The sequence below is a fragment of the Pongo abelii genome, chromosome 4, assembly GCF_028885655.2.
Source record: "Pongo abelii isolate AG06213 chromosome 4, NHGRI_mPonAbe1-v2.0_pri, whole genome shotgun sequence".
Classification (NCBI taxonomy): domain Eukaryota; kingdom Metazoa; phylum Chordata; class Mammalia; order Primates; family Hominidae; genus Pongo; species Pongo abelii.
The window spans coordinates 161,100,729-161,121,413 of NC_071989.2; the positions used below are offsets into that span (position 1 = coordinate 161,100,729).

Genomic DNA, 20,685 nt, shown 5'->3' on the forward strand with positions numbered 1-20,685 from the left:
TACTTACAGGAGTAAGGTGGTATCACATTGTGGTTTTGATTTGCCTTTCCCTGATTATTAGTGATGTTGAGCATTTTTCCATATGTTTGTTGGTCATTTGTATATCTTTTTTTTTTCTTTTTTCTTTTTTCTTTTATTTTATTATTATTATTATTATTATACTTTAGGTTTTATGGTACATGTGCGCAATGTGCAGGTAAGTTACATATGTATACATGTGCCATGCTGGTGCGCTGCACCCACCAACTCGTCATCTAGCATTAGGTATATCTCCCAATGCTATCCTTCCCCCCTCCCCCAGGGTCATTTGTATATCTTCTTTTGAGAATTGTCTATTCATGTCCTTAGCCCACTTTTTGATGGGATTGATTGTTTTTTTCTTACTGATTTGTTTGAGTTTGTTGTAGATTCTGGATATTAGTCCTTTGTCAGATGTACAGATTGTGAAGATTTTCTCCCACTCTGTGGGTTGTCTGTTTACTCTGCTGACTGTTCCTTTTGCCGTGCAAAAGCTTTTTAGTTTAATTAGCTCCCAGCTATTTATCTTTGTTTTTATTGCAATTACTTTTGGGTTTTTGGTCATGAATTTCTTGCCTAAGCCAATGTCTAGAAGGGTTTTTCCAATGTTATCTTCTAGAATTTTTATAGTTTCAGGTCTTAGGTTTAAGTCCTTAATCCATCTTAGTTGATTTTTGTATAAGGTGAGTGATGAGGATCCAGTTTTATTCTCCTACATGTGGCTGGCCAATTATCCCAGCACCATTTGTTGAAAAGGGAGTCCTTTTCCCACTTTATGTTTTTGTTTGCTTTGTTGAAGATCAGTTGGCCATAAGTATTTAGGTTTATGTCTGGATTTTTGATTCTGTTCTTGTGGTCTTTGTGTCTATTTTTATACCAGTACCATGCTGTTTTGGTGACTATGGCCTTGTAGTGTAGTTTGAAATCAAGTAATGTGATGCCTCCAGATTTATTCTTTTTGCTTAGCCTCCCTTTGGCTATGTGGCTCTTTTTTGGTTCCGTTTGAACTTTAGAATTGTTTTTTCTAATTCTGTGAAGAATGGTGGTGGTATTTTGATGAGGATTGTGTTGAATTTGTAGATTACTTCAGGCAGTATGGTCATTATCACAGTATTGATTCTGCTCTCCATGAGCATGGGATGTGTTTTCATTTGTTTGTGTCATTGATGATTTCTTTCAGCAGTGTTTTGTAGTTTTGTAGGTTTTTTTTTTTGAGACAGAGTCTTACTTTGTTGCCCAGGCTAGAGTGCAGTGACGCAATCTCGACTCACTGCAATCTCCGCCTCCCGGGTTCAAGCAATTCTCCTGCCTCAGCTTCCCGAGTAGCTGGGACTACAGGCATGCACCACAGTAGCTCCTGAGCAGCAGGGACTACAAGCATTCACACTATAGGCATGCCCGGCTAATTTGTGTGTTTTTAGTAGAGATGGGGTTTCGCCTTGTTGGCCAGGCTGGTCTTGAACTCATGTCCTCAAATAATCCACCCGCCTTGGCCTCCCAAAGTGCTGAGATTACAGGTGTAAGCCACTGTGCCCAGCCAATATTTCTTAATATATGAGGCAACAAATCTAAAATTCAAAGATATTTCCACATTGTGACAGGGGAGGTCTAATCAAACAGGATGATGTCTAGTACAGAATGTAATAGCAGGCTCAATGCAGGGAGATGCTATAGAAGTAATAAAGGCATGGACTGCAGCGTAGCTTTGGGATTCAAACCTTGGTTCTGCCTCCTATTAGCTATGTGACCATAAGGAACATAATTAAACTCTGTAAGTCTCAGTTACTCCATCAGCAAAATAAGTAAAATAGCAGTATTGCTTTACAGGATTTCTAGGAGAGTTAAATAGTTCCTGGTAAAATATTCAGTGTAAATTATTTTAAATAACATAATATTTAAATAAGTATTTAATAATAGGATATGAAATTGAATAATAATGATATTTAATAATGGGAATGTCTTTCTTTTTATTGGGGTCAGAAAGACTATTACAAGATTTAAAAACTGGGAGATGTGCTTGGAGCTGCTAAAATGAGGAGTACTTCCAGATTTTAATTAACTTTCAGCGCAGTAGAGCAAGTCAGAATAGCTGCTAGGAAAGTATATAGACATCTGTTCCCCAGGTCACCAAGGTTTGCACCTGTACCTACCAACTATATGAAGATGGTGAGAATAGCGAAGGGCTCAATATCTTGTAGGTAAGGTTTGATGCAAGTGGAGATGTTTGCCTGAAGAAGACTCAGAGGAAGAAAGTGGGGCATGAGGATCACTTTCAAATATTTGAAAAAATATTTGGGTGACACCCATGGACAGAGGGGAAACTAATATTTAGAAAACCTCAAAGAACAATAATTTAGAGTCAATTCCACTGAGATTTCCTGATAAGTGAACAGAGAACCTTTCAATCGTTACCCTGAAAAATAAGAAATGAGTATATACCCACCAATTTCTGTCCCCTATTGTTTGAGGTTTGCTCCTGGGGCAATAACTTCCCTATACCTCTGGGCTATTCTTGCTCATGGGTTGCACAGGCTTCCATGTGTCAGGAAAGGCTATGGAGTAGAAAAATAGAAATGTGGCATAGACTTATGATGCAACCCTATCAGCCTGGGTAAGTCTGAGCTTGCAAAGGGCCATCCTTCCCAGCTGTAGCTAAAACCAAGTGGGTCAAGGGATTATGATTTGGGAGTACCAGTAGCGTTTTCTAAAATTTATAAAATTAAAAACAATAACACTAGATAACATCTGTTGAACATTTATTCTTTCCAGGCTCTGTTGTAAGCTTTTACATGTATCAGCACATACAATCTTTACAATACTGCCTACGAGGTAGGCTCTTTGTTTATCCCTGCCATTAGAAGCACATGCAGATCATGGGAACAGTTGAAACTCACATACTATATCAGTCATTTGGGTTAGGTTATGTTTCAGTAACAAAAATTTCCAAATTTTTGTAGACTAAAATAAAGGTTTATTTCTTGCTCATTCTACATGTCATCAAGGGTTGTCCAGTAGCCTCTGTCCTACATTGATCTCACATTGGAATTCAGGCTCCAACTGGTGTGTTTACAATTCCCAAAGGAGGATTCCCAAGGGGACCCTACTTAAATTTTCTGCCTAGGAATGACAGAGATCACTTCCATTCACATCTGAGGGCTAAATCAAGTTACATGGGAAATCCTAATTCCAAGGAGGGCACAAAGAACCATCTCACTATGTGCCTAGGAGGAGAAAGCCAAAACTACTTGGTAAATAGAATTAATGACTATATGTTGTGCTCCTCTGGACACAAACATTCTTCGTTGCAGGCAAAAGACTCTTCTCCCTTCTCTATTGCAGATACCCCAATATTCCTAGCCCAGTCACAGCTGCAAGTTAAAAATCCAGGATCTCTGGAGAACATCCAGGATGTTCTTTATAGCAGAAAATAGAACAGTATTCTCTCTGCCACATCCATATGAGGATCCTCTCATTCCAGAGACTTATAAACTAAAAGGGCAAGTTATTAGTTTCCCACATGGACACTTCTAGCTTCTAATAATACTTTTTTATTTGCCCATTATCTGGCCCCTAGACAAATGCCATATACTTTAGAGTTCTATAGCAATGCTCCACTTTCAGATCCAGTTTTGAGTCAGTAACTTGGACTAGATTTTGCTGAGGTAACAACCCCAAACTCTCAGTGACTTTAAACAACAATGGTTTTTTTCCCCTGTGTCAGTTGTGGCTGGGAAGGGAAAGTTTTGTGTTACACTCTCTTCATCTGGGATAATATGGAAAATTCCACTACCTCAAGCAGAGTAAAAAAAACTCCTGGGAAGATGTGACCATGGGAGTGTTGGCTTCTCAATCCTATCTTTCCAAGGGACTTCTCCTTGTGCTTTAGCATCTAGTACTGTTCTGGGCAATGAGGATTTACTCAGTAAAGGGAATATAAACAAAGAGGCCTTGTAGCAACTAGATTGGAAATAAAGCAACCGCATTTGTCAAAGGAATAATTAGACAAATCATCATCATCTTATAAGAAAGTGTTTATTTTATAGACACTAACAATGTGAACAAATTTTCCAGAAAGTTCTGTTAGTAGGAACAGAACTTTGATTCAGAGGCATAACATTCCAGCTCTCTTCAGCATTGGCATCCCAGGGAGTTAGGAAATGCTCGTGTGACCTTGGATAACAACAATGAAAATAGAGTGTCTAGAACAAGGGGAGTTATCTTCAGTTCTGTTATGCACCAGAACAAGACTATGTGCACTAGTTTGAACAGACAGACACTAGTGGCATTGAGGATCTTTTCATATATCTATTGGCCATTTGTACATCTTCTTTGGAGAAATGTCTATTTGTGTCCTTTGCTCATTTTTTAGAATGTTTTTCCTCATCACTACACTGACAGAATTTTTTATGAAAGCTAAGTTCCCTTTTATGTTCCAAAAATATCAGTGGCATTTGGCTAATCACAGTAATTCTTGCACCCTGATGATCAGTCTAGTGTTTTTTAAGTGAGGTCTAGTGGGTCCGCACTCTAGCAGATTTATAGGAGACAAAGGAGAAAGTTCCTTGATTTCGATTAATTTTTATAGATACATCTGTGGCTTCACAGTTTCCCAGAAAGTCAGGGTGAACTTCTGTGGCAAGAGATGTCACATATCCACAATGAGAATCATGGGTGGCTGTTGATTTCTTTCTGAACTCTTTGATGGAAATAGAGTCAGTTTCAGCTCCAATCTCAATGCCTTTTATTGATTTAAAACAGAGAATGACTAAGGGTGCTTAAAACACTAGCAGATGGAAGCTTTGGTAATTATTTCTTTATGAAAGTGGATAACTGAGTTGCATCTAGAATATACAGTTTGCTCTGTAGATCAGAACGTGACTCAGTAAAGTCAGCTCCTTGCTAGTGGTATTATTTAAAAGGAGAAAAAAGCCTCCATTGTCTAAAATTTCCTGCCCCAGTCGTGCTTAAAATCTTATTATTTCTTTAAGCATCTCTTCTCTGCGAGGGAAAATCATCATCAACAATGCCAGCTTCCATGATCGACTGGCACTGAGCTAAGTGCTTTGTTTGTATTCTCTAATTTAATCCTTGCAACAACCCAAAGAGGAAGTATTTTTATTACCCACATTTTACAGATGAGAAAAGCCAAGATTTAGAAAGATTACATGCTTCATGAACTCACACAGCTAATTATCATCAGTGCCACAGGACTTGTACAGGACCTGACCTCTTGCTGTCTGAATGCAGAGCCTTTGCAGTGAGTTATGGCTCAGAATCACCATGTCACAAAAGCTATGCTATTTTCACATAAATTACTGAGCCATGCATTTCAGGGGTACATACCTTTAAACAGGGTATTCCTATAGATACAATATATTCACCCAAGGGTCCGTCCATAGCTGATATGTACTCAGTTCTGGGATTCACAATGTAAGGGACTTTTCCACTTAAATTACAAAATAAAATTTTATGCACTCAAGTTAATAGAACTTGTCGAAGTATTTTGCACTGAAGTATTTACACCAGAACAGATTGTAAATGTACACAGATTGTTCTGGTGTAAATTAGCTCACAGGATAAAGTAAGTGGCAATTTTTCATATCAGTATTATTTATATAATAAGGTTACCTGTAGATAACACTAGTGTGCCAGGCATGGTGAAAGGTATTTTGAACAAAAATAGTCAGGGTATGTTTATGACTTAGACTAATCAACTAATTATATAATAATGTAAAATTATAGCAGGGTCACGCAAGAGAGGTACTTTATTAGGAATGCTATGAGATGTGATCTAGAGCAGAGAGCAGAGAGTAGAAACTCACAACCTGAAGTATTGGAGGTGAGGGTTGGAAGAGGAGCATTCCAGGCAAAGCAAAGAGTGTGTGCAAATGTCCAGGGAGGGAAGAGAGGTTGGTACCCATGAGGAGGAGGTGTGGAGGCCACTGTGAGGCAGGAGAATAGGGTCTGGAGGCAGGGAACCTAAGGCCGATTCTTGCTGATTTCCTAGAACTAAATCAAAAGGAAAACCCCAACTTTCCACGCCTAAGTATCAAAAGGACCACAGGTTATGCCCTTTGCAACTCCCCTTTTTCTGCATGGCAGATGAAAAGCTGAAAGTACCTCTGATTGGTTTCCTCCCACAACCAATCAGGCTGGTCTTGGGCCAAGTCTTTATTTAGAGGAGTATAACTTTGTGACTTCACTTCAGCCTCTGAGTGGTCACTTTCCACAACCAGTCAGACTGATTGTAGGCCACTACTTAATTTACATAGGGTGTACACCAAGTAACTAGTGGGAAACCTCTAGAGGGTATTTAAGCCCCAGAAAATTCTGTAACTGGGCTCTTAAACACCTATGCTCGGTCGGGCTCCCACCTTGTGGAGTGTACTTTTGTTTTCAATAAATCCCTGCTTTTGTTGCTTCATTCTTTCCTTGCTTTGTTTGTGCATTTTGTCCAATTCTTTGTTCAGGATGCCAAGAACCTGGACACCCTCCATAGGTAACAACTGAGCCTGGGGAGCATGCTGTGAGATCAGGACCATGCAGAGACTTGTAGGCCACACTAAGGCCTTTGCTTTTGTTTCTCTTTGCTGTTAAAGAAGCCAATGAAACATTTTAAGCAGGGGAAAGACATGATTTTCAAAAAGATCCCTCTTGGCTGCAGGGAGAAAATGAATGGTGGTGGGAAAGATGAGGAGATATAGGCTATTTCACTAGTCTAAATAAAGGATAACAGTCACTTGGGCTTAGATAGTGACAGTAGAGATGGCGGGAAGAGATAGAAATAAAATAAAGGCAGCAGGTCTGCCAAATGTCTAGGCCTCACACTTACTGGCTGTGTGACCTTTAGCAGATGCTTAACCTCTCTGAGTCACTATTTCTACCCCTTTAAAAATTGGAGCAACCTTCAGCTGACAAACAAATTGAGCTAAGTTTCAGGATAAAAGATCAGTGTAAAAAAATTACTAGCATTTCTAAACACCAACAACAGCCAAGCTGAGAGCCAAATCAGGAATGCAATTGCATTCACAATTGCCACAGAAAGAATAAAATACCTAGGAATTCAGCTACCTAGGGAGCTGAAAGATCTCTACAATGAGAATTACAAAGCACTGCTCAAAGAAATTAGAGATGACACAAACAAATGGAAAAAAATTCTATGCTCATGGATAGGAAGAATCAATATCATTAAAATGGCCATATTGCCCAAAGCAATTTACAGTTTCAGTACTATTCCTGTAAAACTACCAATGATATTCTTCACAGAACTATAAAAAACTATTTTAAAATTCACATGGAATAAAAAAAGAGCCCAAATAGCCAAGGCAATCCTAAGCAAAAGGAGCAAAATGGAGCCATCATGTTACCTGATTTTAAACTATACTACAAAGCTACAGTAACCAAAACAGCATAGTGCGAGTATAAAAACAGTCATATAAATCAATGAAACAGAACAGACAGCCCAGAAATAAGGCTGCACACCTACAACCATCTGATCTTTGACAAAGCTGACAAAAACACAATGGGGAAAAACTCCCTATTTAATAAATGATGCTGGGATAACTGGCTTAGCCATATGCAGAAGATTGAAACTTTTTTACATCATATAAAAAAAAATCAACCCCAGATGGATTAAAGAGTTAAATGTAAAACTCAAAACTATAAAAACCCTGGAAGACAATCTAGGCAATACTATTCTGAACATAGGAACGGGGAAAGATTTCATGACAAAGACACTGAAAGCAATTGCAAAAAAAGCAGCAATCAGCAAATGGAATCTAATTAAACTAAAGAGCTTCTGTACAGCAAAACAAACTGTCAAAAGCATGAACAGACAACCTGCAGAATGGGAGAACATATTTGTATACTATGAATCTGACAAAAGTCTAATATCCAGCATATATGAGGAACCTAAATTTTCAAGAAAAAAATGACTTCATTAAAAAGTGGGCAAAGGACATGAAAAGACATTTTTCAAAAGAAGACATAGACGTAGCCAAGAATCATATGAAAAAAAGCTCAAATCACTAATCATTAGAGAAATGCAAATCAAAACCACAGTGAGGTGCTATCTCATACCAGTCAGAATGGCTATTAACAAGTCAAAAAATAACAGATGCTGGCGAGGTTGCAGAGAAGAGGGAACACATATATACTGTTGGTGGGAGTGTAAATTATTTCAACCATTGTGTAAAACAGTGTGGCAATTCCTGAAAGAGCTAAAGACAGAAACTACCATTCGACCCAGCAATCTCATTAGTGGGTATATGCCCGAGGAATATAAATTGTTCAATTATAAAGACACATGCATGTAAATGTTCATTGCAGCACTATTCACAATAGCAAATACATGGAATCAACCTAAATGCCCATCAATGACAGATTGGATAAAGAAAATGTGGCACAAATATACCATGGAATATTATGCAGACATAAAAAAAGAATGAAATCATGTCCTTTGCAGGGACATGGATGGAGCTAGAGGCTATTATCCTTAGCAAAATAACACAGGAACAGAAAACCAAATACCACATGCTTTCACTTACAAATGGGGCAAAAAACCAAACACCGCATGTTCTCACTCATAGGTGGGAATTGAACGATGAGAACACTTGGATACAGGAAGGGGAACATCATACACTGGGGCCTGTCGTGGGGTGGGGTGAGGGGGGCGGGATAGTATTAGGAGATATACCTAATGTAAATGACGAGTTAATGGGTGCAGCACACCAACATGGCACATGTATACATATGTAACAAACCTGCACGTTGTGCACACGTACCCTAGAACTTAAAGTATAATAAAAAATAAAATAAAATAAAGTGTTTTCAAAAGTTCACACACAAAAAAAACAAATAGTGCTAAATGATGGGAACTCATGGACATGAAGAAAGGAACACCAGACACTGGTGCCTTCTTGAAGGTGGAGCGTGGGAGGAGGGAGAGGACGGAAAAAATAAATAGGCTTAGTGCCTGGGTGACAAAATAGTCTGAACAACAAACCCCTATGACACTATTTTACCTAAATAACAAACCTGCACATGCACTCCCAAACCTAAAATAAAAGTTTAAAAAAATGGGGCAATAACAATATCTACTTCAAGGTCACTACAAATTAATATATGTACCTGGCACAAGTAAGTGCTTGATAAGCATTACAGTAGTAATAGTTGCATTACCAATTTTGAAATAAAGGAGAAAAAATTGATTGGGATGAAAATGTTTTCAATAACCATATTCATAGAAGTAGAATTCTTGAGTCAAAAAGATAGGATTAAGAAAACTAATCCTAATACACAGTTGTCCTCGTTATCTGTAGGGGATTGGTTCCAGGACCCTAGTGGATACCAAAATTTGTGTATGCTCAAGTCTTTTATATAAAAGGGCATAATATTTGTATATAATATATGCATATTATCTCATGTACTTTAAATAATCTCTAGATTACTTATAATACCTAATAAAATGTAAATGGTATGTAAATGGTTGTCATAATGTTTTGTTTCTTAATTTGTGTTATTTTTCATTGTCTTTTTTTCAGAATATTTTAAATCTATAGTTGATTGAATTAAATGATGTGGAGTCTCTGGATATAGAGCAATGACTGTACTTCTTTTTAACACTTCCTTTAAAGCATGTCTTAGAGATATTAGAAAAGTTACATTCATCTTTCACATTTTAGTTCTCCTAAAAGGACTATTCAAATTCACAGTTTTACCAAAAGGACTGAGAGTGCACAAGCCCTTAAACCCTTGATAATGTTGGGCCCCATCAATTTTTCCTTTTTGAGGCACAACATTGTCATCTTAATTTGGTTTAAAGTTGACTAATATTTAATGTTTCATGTCAATTTTTATTTTTTTTATTTGAAATGCCTTTTCACACAAATTGTCCTGAGTAAATAATAAATAAATAGAAAACTAGACTTTTGACAGCACCATAAAGAACAGAGAATAAAAGATACCATTCCAGGCTGGGCGTGGTGGCTCACGCCTGTAAGCCCAGGACCTTGGGAGGCCTAGGTGAGCAGATAATTTGAGGTCAGGAGTTTGAGAATAGCCTGGCCAACATAGTGACACCCCATCTCTACTAAAAATACACAAATTAGCCAGGCACGGTGGTGCATGCCTGTAGTACCAGCTACTTGGAGGCTGAGACAGGAGAAGTGCTTGAACTCTTGAAGGGAAAATATTTAAGAGAGACTAGAGACCGTTCAGGGATGCTGGAAGGGATTACAAACCAGACAAAGATGAATGCATGTCTCACTACTCAAGTGTCCTCTGCAGACCAACAGCATCAGCATCATGTGGGAGCCTATTAGACTTGCAGAATCTTATGACCAGCTCAACCTCCTGAATCAGAGTGCCCATTTCTACAAGACTCTCTGGAGATTTCTTTGCACATGAAAGTGTGAAGACTGCTGGATTAGATGACCTCAATAGTTCTTTCTGAACTGGTATGTTCCTGTGAGTCTAGGAATGATGTCCAAAGCAGAGAACTTGGTGCACGATGTCAGGGGAGAAGATCCTGTTTAGCTGGCAAGGCTGTTAGGGTTTTTCAAACTACTTCAGTCATTCTTGCGTCAAGTTCTCAGAGGTACATGAGGTGATACTGGAAGAAATAGATGTTGTTTAATACAGGATCAATTTTGAGCTGTTGACTCTCAGAGCTGGAAGAAACTCAGGGATCATCTAATTTGCAACTTTATTTTATACAAGAGGAACTGAAGGTCAGAGAAGGACAGTGACCCGTCCCAGGTTAAAATAAAAATTGATGACTTTTTCCTACCTTAATTTCTGCCTAGGCTGGTTCATTCTCTCTCTAGCTCACTATTTCTGTCCCTATCTCTGTCTTTGTCTCTTGTCCTTCTCTCCTTTCTCTCTCTCCTCCCTCCCTCTCTCTTTCTCAATCTGACACACACACACACACACACACACACACACACACACACACACACAGCCAAAATTAAACAACCTGCTTTTGAAATTGATCTGGTATCTGTCCTTAGGGCCAAACAGCAAAAGCAAGGGGAGGGGAAAATATAATATTGCAGAAGGAGTCTTTTCAGTGGTAGTAAAGCAGGCTGCAAGAGTAACATGAACCAGAGCTGAAGTCAGAAGGAATATAAACTAAGAAGTCAGAAGGAACATAAACTAAGAATGCCAACAGGTATATGCTCTTCATTAGTTCTCCTTCAGATTTTCGAGCTGAGGTTTGTCCTTGGTTATTTCAATAAAGAATCTAGGGTTATGACTGAAGTTATAGGAGAAAATGAGGAAGAACAGTGGATGAAAGTTCTAATCTCAGCAGTCAGAGAGCCTGTATATAAATCCCAGTTCCACCACCAAAGGGGTCTATATGTGATATAATGAGTGTTTGCTTCAATGTCATATGGATTTAAAAATCATCGATTATTTTTATTTCACCTACTCACAGGGTTGTTGTGAATTTCAATAATACTTTGAAAAAAATGCTTGAAGCTTCCAGAGATTTTTATAGTTTCTTGTTCAAATTGTCAGTATTTCCAATCAGCATGATATGGTTTGTAAAGACAGGGCACTATCTAACTTGTTCACTGCTCTACTCCCATGACTAGCACAGTGCTGCAATATAAAAAGTGCAAAGAATACCGAGTCGAGCTTCAATGAGTGGATAGGTTTACACATGAAGGGAAGATGAGGAAAAACAGAAAGGAGGAGAGCAGGCTAGCTTCCTGTGTGACATTAAGATCTAATTTGTGATCATTAGGTTTCCCATAGTTTTTTTTTTTTCTATTCTTGTCGTTTGTTTTTGTCATAGTTTTTGTTTTTTAGTGATAACACTAAATTAGTTAACAATGTAGTGAGGAAAACTTGAACTCTATAGTCAGGCAGACCAAGATTTAAGTTTGCTGCTTGAAACTGTGTGTGACCTTGGACAAGTTACATTCTGTATCTGTGCATCAATTTTCTCATCAGTAAAATGGTGTTAATAATTTATAACTCATTAGGATTGTTGTGTGGATTAAATGGCAAAATGAATATAAATAGTTTAGTACAGGGCTTAGTATACAGTAAGCGTTAAATAAATGCTGTTTTCTTGCACTAAGAGTTCAAGGAGGCTAATCTACTAATGAAAAGATTTGATCAATGGCTGATACACTGGTACATGATAGGCATCCAACAAGTGGATTAAAATATTTAAAAATAGAAGGCATACATATGTTGACTTTTTTCTTTAATGACATTTTTGTCGAAGGCAATTTATGTGTCTGTCATTTTTTTTATATGATTAAGTTTTAGGAGTTTTTAAAATCATGTATTCGAAAATGTTGATTGTATAATTTCTGCTTTTTAAAATTATTGAAATATTTCTCTTTGCTCTGATATGATCAATTTTTGTAAATGTTTTATGAAAACTTGGAAAGAAGATATATTTTTGGCATGAGATAAGATCTGTTCTATATGAATTTTAGTTTATGGATTATATCAGTTAATTTTCTTTAATGGAAAGCTTTAATAATGCTGCAGAAGCAAATAAAAAAAACTCTACAACTTATTTAATTGGAAAATACTGGGTGATTCACAGAATTAAAGGATGAGATAAACAGCCTGGTCTTGGGTGGGAAAGAAACGAGGGTAGCTCTGGGAGCCGCGCAGCAGATACTTGTGAGCATTAGCATCTTTGGGACACTACACTGTCGTCTGGGGCTCAACTCTATATTCTCTCCCTTTGGATTTCTGCTTAAGGGTTAAATTCCCCAGGGAAAGAACAGAGTTGTCTTAGCTTAGATTTCTTGCCTAATATTGTGTTTGGTAGACAAGGACCAGGTTTCTACCGGGAAAAGGGAGGAAGAAGCCAGACAGGCAATAACTACAGAGATCCACTACCTGAGCTGTGACATTTACATCTTTATATCCTTATCACTGTTTTTCTCTTTGACCTGCCATGCTAAGTCCTGAGGGTGTTTAGGATGCAGAAAAACGGGAACATGGTTATGATTCACTACATATGAGAAGATAGCTGGGTTTGGTTTGAGAGTATTCTCTTTCCCTAGATTGGCTTGTCTATAAAGAAAGCATGTTATTAGTCTACTATTACAATTACTATTAGTACTATCACCATTACCATTTGTTAAGTACTTTTTTCATTTATTAATATTTAAGATATTTGTCAGAAACTGTGCTTTGTACAGTTCTGCCCCCATGGAGTTGAGAATCTACTGACAGGATACTCATTTATTCAAATAAACTCTTAAATTGATGGACAATTAAAATGAGAATGTAATTATAATTTATGCTTGCATGATTATAATTGGAATAACTATGATGAAAGAGAAATGCATGAAGGCTCAGGGAACATGTAGTGTGGAGATTTGGCCTTCTCTGGCAGGACAGAGAAGATTGAGTAAGTCGTGAATGTGGTGATATTAGAGGATATATAGGAGCTAACCAGGTGAAGAGAGCCCAGGGAGAAATTTTTACACAAAGGTATCAGTATGAAGAGGTTGCAGTTCTAGCAGAAGCATGATTCATTTGAGAAACCAAATGAAGGGTAATTTGGCTGGCATATAGAAAGCAAATGGGAGTTATGTATGGAAAATGCCTGGAGAGTGGGCTGTAACCATGCAGGATGTTATGGGTCATTTTAAGTTTTCTGGTGTTTAGCCTAAAAGCAATATAAAGCTATTAGGTCATAACATGGGAGTGATATGACCAGTTTTACATTTTGAAACAATACGTCCCACTGTAGTATGAACACATTGGAGGGGTTAGGAGTAGATATGAGATATATCTGGAGCCAATTGTAGGAATGTATGAGAAATAAGGCGGGCTTAAACTAGGGTTATGGATTAGAGGAAAAAGAAGTAGGCAGATCTAGGAGAAATTTAGGAAAGTACAACAGAAAAATGTGGTGGATTATGGAGGGTATAGAAGAGAGTGTCAATTATGATTTTTAGGTTTTGACTGGTATAATTGAATGGATGGTGGGCTCGTTCTCATTGAAAAAGAACACTAAAAGAGTCCGAGCTTACAGTGAAAAACCATGTGTAATTTTGAAAATGCTGGCTTGGATATACTTTTGTGATAGCCAGTGTGATAATCCAGGGGAGGATAGATAAAAAGGCCTAGAATTCATAAGGGAGGCCTAAACCAGAGATTGTAATGCTTGAGACTTTCTTTGTAGGAGATAAATCTGTCAGTGTGGGTGAGTCGCCTAGGGAAAGAGAACAGACAAGAAGGTGACCTAGGTTTCCTTGTGAAGTACAAGGCAAGAGCTTCTGCTGAGAGTTATCAAAGAGGTGAGAGGGAGAGGGGCTTAGGATGAAAGAAAGGTAAGGGGCCAGGGAAATTTTTGAGGTATTGATAATATCAGCAAATGGGAAACTGTCACTTAGTCATATCAGCAAATGGGAAACCGAGTTAATGGGGAAAAGTTTTAAGTTTATTGGCGACAATAAAGGCCCTCTTTGGGCTGGTCCTCCCACTTTATGGGCTTAGGATAAAAGAAAGGTAGGTGGCCAGGAAGAACTTTGAGGACTTAGTCATATCAGCAAATAGGAAATACTCAATTAGTCACATCAGCAAAGGGGAAACTGAGTTAATAGGGAAAAGTTTAAGGGGACAAACTTTAGGCTGGTCAAACACTCAGGCAACACACATTTGGTGAGCGGCCACCGTTCTGGTCCTTGGGACTATATGGTGAATAACATGGTCTCTCTACTCTTGAGGAGCCTACATGTTAGTGAGGAGAGTGATGAGTGATGTAGGTGCTTTGGCTCCACAAGATAACTGGTGTCCCTTAAAAGCATGAATTTATTATTCAAGTACTTTTCCTAATACTGTGATTTCAGTCAGTCATACATGCTGCTTGATTATAGTCATAGGGACAGTAGATAAAGTTTTATAAATAGAGATATAGATTTGCTTGAAAGGCATAATGAAAAAAAAATCAAAGAATAGAAATAGAGAAACAATGGAGTTTGAGTTCCATTAAGGGTGTTTTAAATAATCACGGAGATTAAGAGAAGAAAATAGAAGAAAGGGGAGAAATGAAGGATTAACAAACAGGTAGTTACAATGAGAATAATTGAAGAAGCAAACTAGAAGAATAGAAGATTACGATCTCAATGAGATGTATAAATAGGTGATTTTGGAAGTAAAGTAGTTATGACTAAAGGAAAGGTCTAGGGTATGGTACAATACAGGGTGACCCAGATGTAGTAGAGATTGTCACTAGAGAGAAGATGGCCATGAAATAGAAAGGTCAGGGTGTTGAATAAATTTCAATTTAGCAAGTAGTACTTTTTGAATTGTCTTATATAGCACTGACTATTCAGGGAGAGACTATCCAAAATAAACATTCCAAGCTTCTTCATAGAGAATGGATCCCAGATAGAGAACATCAGGAGACACGGAAGCTCTTCCCTTCTGCCACAAGTCTGGGCAGTAGTTTTAGATGTGCAGCTTCTGAAGTGACTGGATGGGATTATGCCTACTGGATAGAAACAGAAACTGTGAAGGTGGTTTGAAAAATTCTAGTCCAGCAGGTAGAATATACTGTGGGAAGAAGATAGCAGCAAGCTGAAGTGCCATCAAGCAGTTGGTGTTAGGGTTCAGGGAAGGAGTAGTAAGTTGTACTGAGTTATAGAAATCCTGGAGCAGTGACTTGTGTGGTTCAGGCAGGAAGGCAGCAATAAGGAAATCAGTCAGCAGAGAGCTACAGTGGCAATACTCTAGTTATGTTAATACAATGGCTACATCCCAGTCCTAGAATCCAGCAGCACCAGACAAATTGCCCAGCCAGAGGAGTCAGGCACAGAGCAACCAGATAACATGTACTTACTGGAACTGGGACATAAGCGCACAATAGGAGAGGCAGCAAGAGGAACCTTATGCTTACTGTCTACTCATTTGTCCATCCATCCATCTATCCATTCATCCATCCAATACACATTGACCAGTGCCTATGAAGTACAAGGCCTGTGCTGCGTGGTGGGAATAAAGAGATGAAGTAATATCATTGGGTCTCCCAGTTGATATCATCTCTCTACCTGCCAAAGAGTTTTAGCTCTTTCATTCCTTCTTATTTATTTTCTGCAAGTGGAGAAGTGATAAACTTGGATCCTAAAGAAAAATAAAACTCCCCGGTCAGAGATCCACACAACACCAAATGAGTTCCCATACACTGGCACACTTAAAATCATGGAAAATGCATATATGGATGATCAAGATGCAATTTATAGTAGACCACAGGTGCCAAGTCTGATGAGAATGTCACAAATTAGCAATGAACATGTCTATAACATTCAACGTGAAGTCTTGACCTAAGAATATATGTCAATATATTAATATTGCATTGATAAGTATATATAATATGTTTCTCTCTCCTAGGGAAATCCTTCTGATAAGGCCAAGATGCAAGCATTTATTCCCTCCCCTTTACCCTTTGGAAGCTCTGCCTTTGTTTATGCCCAGCTCATTATACAGCAGTTGTCTTCATTACCATCTCATGCTTTATGGATGGGAAAATGTTGCTATGGTGATGCTGGAATATAGGCCCGAACACAGACCAATGTGTACTTATCTTTAGTTAGGAGCAGTAGAGCAGTAAGGAGTTAGCAACAGGAGTCATAAACCTTTTTCCTATATTCCTAACATATATGCTTCAATGAAGGGGTGTTGGAGTTAATGGAGATGAACCCTTAGCAGCAAATGGAATGGATTCAGGTTCTCACATGGTTGTTTCATTTTACTATAATTAGCCTGTTTTTCATGAACATATTGATGAAGATTCCCAGGTTAGCAAATACATAGCTCAGTTCCTTGAAGAGCTGACAATCTTGTTTGTTATTTTCTATTGCACAGTTGTAGGCTGTACTCCAGGTATCACAAATGGGCACCACTAGTAACAGATAGAACTGGGAAATGTATAGATGGCTTCTTGTAAACACTTTACTACCTTTAGGAAAGCTCAGATTCATGACCTATATAGAGTAGTTAATTTGAGTGTTTGTGTATAAAATCACAAGCTACAGATGTTTCTCAACTTACAAGGAGGTTATGGTTTCTACTAAATTTATATTATTTTTGCACCTCGTAAAGTCAAAATATTTTATGTTGAGTCATCACTAATTGGGAACTCTCTGTATTAGAACAGAAGACCCTTAGACATAATCTAAGCTGAATTTTTCTCTTAGAGATGAGGAAACAAGGCCTAGAGATAGAAGAGTGTCTTTAAGGGACCCAGCAACCAAGAGGCAGGGTGGTTTAGTTGAAATGAAAAGCTGTTTTTCCTTCTATCTCTTCGTCTGACAAGCTCTTCTACTAGTTTCTGCTTGCTTAGTCAAAGGCTTTCAGAGAACCCATCTTTTCTTCTCCAATGGGAAGGAGATTAATGGAGGTGGAGATAAATCTGGAGACCCCCCCTTCCCTACCCCAAATGTTAGCCTTGACTTAGTCACTTAAAGCCACTGACCCAAGCCTCCTAATGAAGCATGGTTCACTCTAGAAGGTATTGTTGATGGACCTGAAGCCTTGAGAAAATGAATAGTTATCAGTGTTCAGAGCTGGCTTATCAGCAGGTATCCCAGTCAAGCTGACAGCAAGACCTGTTACTCTCTTACCTTTGTTTTTCAAATCCATTAGCATAGGGCATCATTTAAATCCATTAGTCTTTCAAATCCATTAGCATAGGGCATCATTTGATATATTTCTGTCTTTTCCTTCTAGAGTTCGAGTGCTATTTACAATGAGTCTTTTGTAACTTCATATCCTAAGGATATCAGTGTTTTGGGGTACTGCATTAGTTATAATTAAACTAAGCCATATGGGTCCCCTAGGAACAGTGGTAAGTCTTGGCAGAAATGTTTATCTTTTTAAACAGAAAGGTTAGTTTGGGTCTTTATACTACTTATTTTAAGCACTGTCAAGCCTGAAGATCTTAAGAGCTTCCTGCTTGGGAAGAGACTTAATAAGAATTATGGTTGAGGTTTGGGATAGATCAAGAGTCTTAGAAACAAGTGCTGACTCCCTATTGATAGAGAAATCATTTTAAGCTCTCTCAACCTCTGCTTTCTGTTGTATAGGTCAGAACTGCATGTCTTGTCAGGATTGTTGTACAGAAGATATGGAATACTGCCAGAGAACTGGGTAAGAAGCTGACATCTTTTCCAGTCTTCAATGAGTATCCATTTGTGTTGGGACAGTCTGGGGAAAATATAGGATGCATCCTCCCTACCCTCAGTTCAGCTTTGATTGTTTCTTCAAAGGGATTTTATATTTGTCAACTCACTTGACATTCCCACTTCAGGTAAACACGTAAGAGAAAACAGACTTTTTCAGGATCACCATGCACATAATTGGGATACCTACATTTTGGTCCTAGCTGGGTTTCAGTCTAGACCATCTGAACTTTAAAAAGGGATCTTCAAAAAATACAAAAGAATGATGTTGATCCCCAACTTAAAATCCCCCATTTGAGAGTGGTGTGGGACCACCTGCCCATTTCTTCAACCTCATTTTTTGCCATCATCCCCCTCAACCAAAGCATGTCAGCAGTAGAGGAGTCATTCCATTGCTCTGATCTGCTTTTTTTTTTCCTGCCTCAAGGTCATTGCACATGCAGCTCCTTCAGCCTATAATGTTCTTTGCCCTGTGGCTTTGCGAAACTGCCTATTTTTCACATTTCAGTTCTTAGCTTAAGTGTCTCTTGCTTAAAGACTTTCCCCTGAACTCTACCTAAAGCAATATACTATATTATTTTCTGTTTCAGCACTTGGAACTTGTGACTTTTTTGATGAATTTTTTTTTCTCTTGTATTTACCTGACTTATTTTATTTGGTCTGTCTATCCTTTTGGGATGTAAAATGTTATGAAAATAGGGACTAGATCTGTTTTATTTATGGTTGTATCTTCAGCACTCAGCACAATTATTGGCACCTAGTAAGCACTCAGTAAAATTTGCTAAATGAATAAATAAGTCACTCATTCTTAGCATTTTAGCTCATCATAGGTAAAAATGTTCAATAACTGTAACTATTTTACTTACTCTCTTAACTTCAAACAGAGAAGGCTCTTCTCTTCTGTGGTTATCACTTTCTGGTCTCCATCAGACATGCTTCTTTTCCATTGTCTTTCCTTTTACATTTTCCCTCTGTCTGCTTGAGGTATATGTTCAACTTGGCATGTACAACTTACTAAACTAACATTTATAGTGATAAGAGCAGTAGGTTGAAGTCCGGAAATCTGAGTTCCAGACTTAGATATGCCTTTAGCTTAAAATGTGATCCTGGATAAAGTTAGATGCCTATTTTTGGACCTCAATTTCTCCCATTTTTGTAGTGAAGAGATTGGAACTGATGAGCCATAAATATGTTTTCCACCTAGAATATTATCTAACTTATATTGCTTGTTTATCTTCTGTCAATTAACCTAGGCAGCATCATAAAATAGCCACTTCTAAAATAGTAGGGGTCATCTGGATTAATGTGTGGGTATATTCATTAAAAAAGAACTCCCATTAGTTTATATTCAGGCTATAAAACTTACAATCGCTACAGAGAAATCAAGCTTCAAAATGTCTTGCCAATGAACAATATATTCAATGGCCTTGCTGTCCTGGGTGCTTCCTGGAGTAGCTGGGGAGCCACAAGTGCTGGTGAAAATAGAAGCGAGCTGTGTTATGTCCTCATGTTGTTCTCCATATGCTATGTTTTGTAGGTCTGCCAGAATTTTCCCAGCATGGCTCCTCCAAATTTCCTACTTCATGTCAGATTACACACATTTCAGCCTTGGCAGGAAGGTCTGCATTTAAAGCCAGTTTTGAAGATAGCAAAAATGTTTCACATATACTCAGCGTTTAGTATTCATTACCCTGCACGCAGTGGCAAGACAGAGGAAGTATGGTCTTGTAGCTAAGAGACGAGGCTGTGGAATTAGAAGCCTGGATTTGAATCTGATGTGACTTGGGATAATGGCTTAACCATTTAAATATGTGTTTCTTCATCTGTGAGAGATGCGTAATAAGAGTAAAAAGCTTTCAAGTTGATAGAGTGAAATGAAATAATCATGTAAATACTTAGCATATCCCTGGCACATGGTAACCAATCAACATGCATTATTTACTGTTTGTATTTCTTTCAGTGGTTGAGTAAAAACTGGAGGATTCCAATCCAGATCAAGATGCTCTAGTTTGTATTACCTCTGTTCAGTAGATTCACCTTCTGTGTCATCATCTGTGAAGCTGATGTTTGGTCTGTGATCTTTAAGGTCCCTTTCTGCTCTGAAATGATAAAGCAAATAGACTAATGAATATTTGGCATTATAAGAGGATAAATAATAGACATTTTAATTTTTCTGAATTATCTAAAAACTCTTGAGTGCTGATTACAAAGTATTATATAAAAGTAGTTATTATTTTCTCAGTTACATCACAGAAACCAGAAAGTGATTATGTAGCAAAACTATGAAGTAGGTGACATTTTTAGGAAATCCTGGCCCTTGCAGTCTTCACCTCCCCTGAGATGTCTCTCTCGCACATCCTAGCTTTTTTCCTGTGCCCTCTATTTCCCTCCCCCTACTTATCTGACTCTGAGTTATATGCCTTATCTCTAACTGTAAAATGAAAGCCCTTGTTTCCTATTAAATAAATTTCATGCTCTGAGAAGCAGGGAGGAAGCATATTTC

The 20,685-nt window shown here is 38.0% G+C and overlaps 1 long non-coding RNA gene across 1 annotated transcript in view; it reads left to right on the forward strand.

Moving 5' to 3' along the window:
* The window catches only part of LOC129059584 (uncharacterized), a 408,057-nt gene extending 389,465 nt beyond the window's left edge, over positions 1-18,592 (forward strand). The window contains exon 4 of the long non-coding RNA XR_010140055.1: positions 18,087-18,592. This is a non-coding gene — a long non-coding RNA (uncharacterized LOC129059584). The remainder of the gene's footprint in view (positions 1-18,086) is intronic.
* The last annotated feature ends 2,093 nt before the right edge of the window (positions 18,593-20,685 follow it).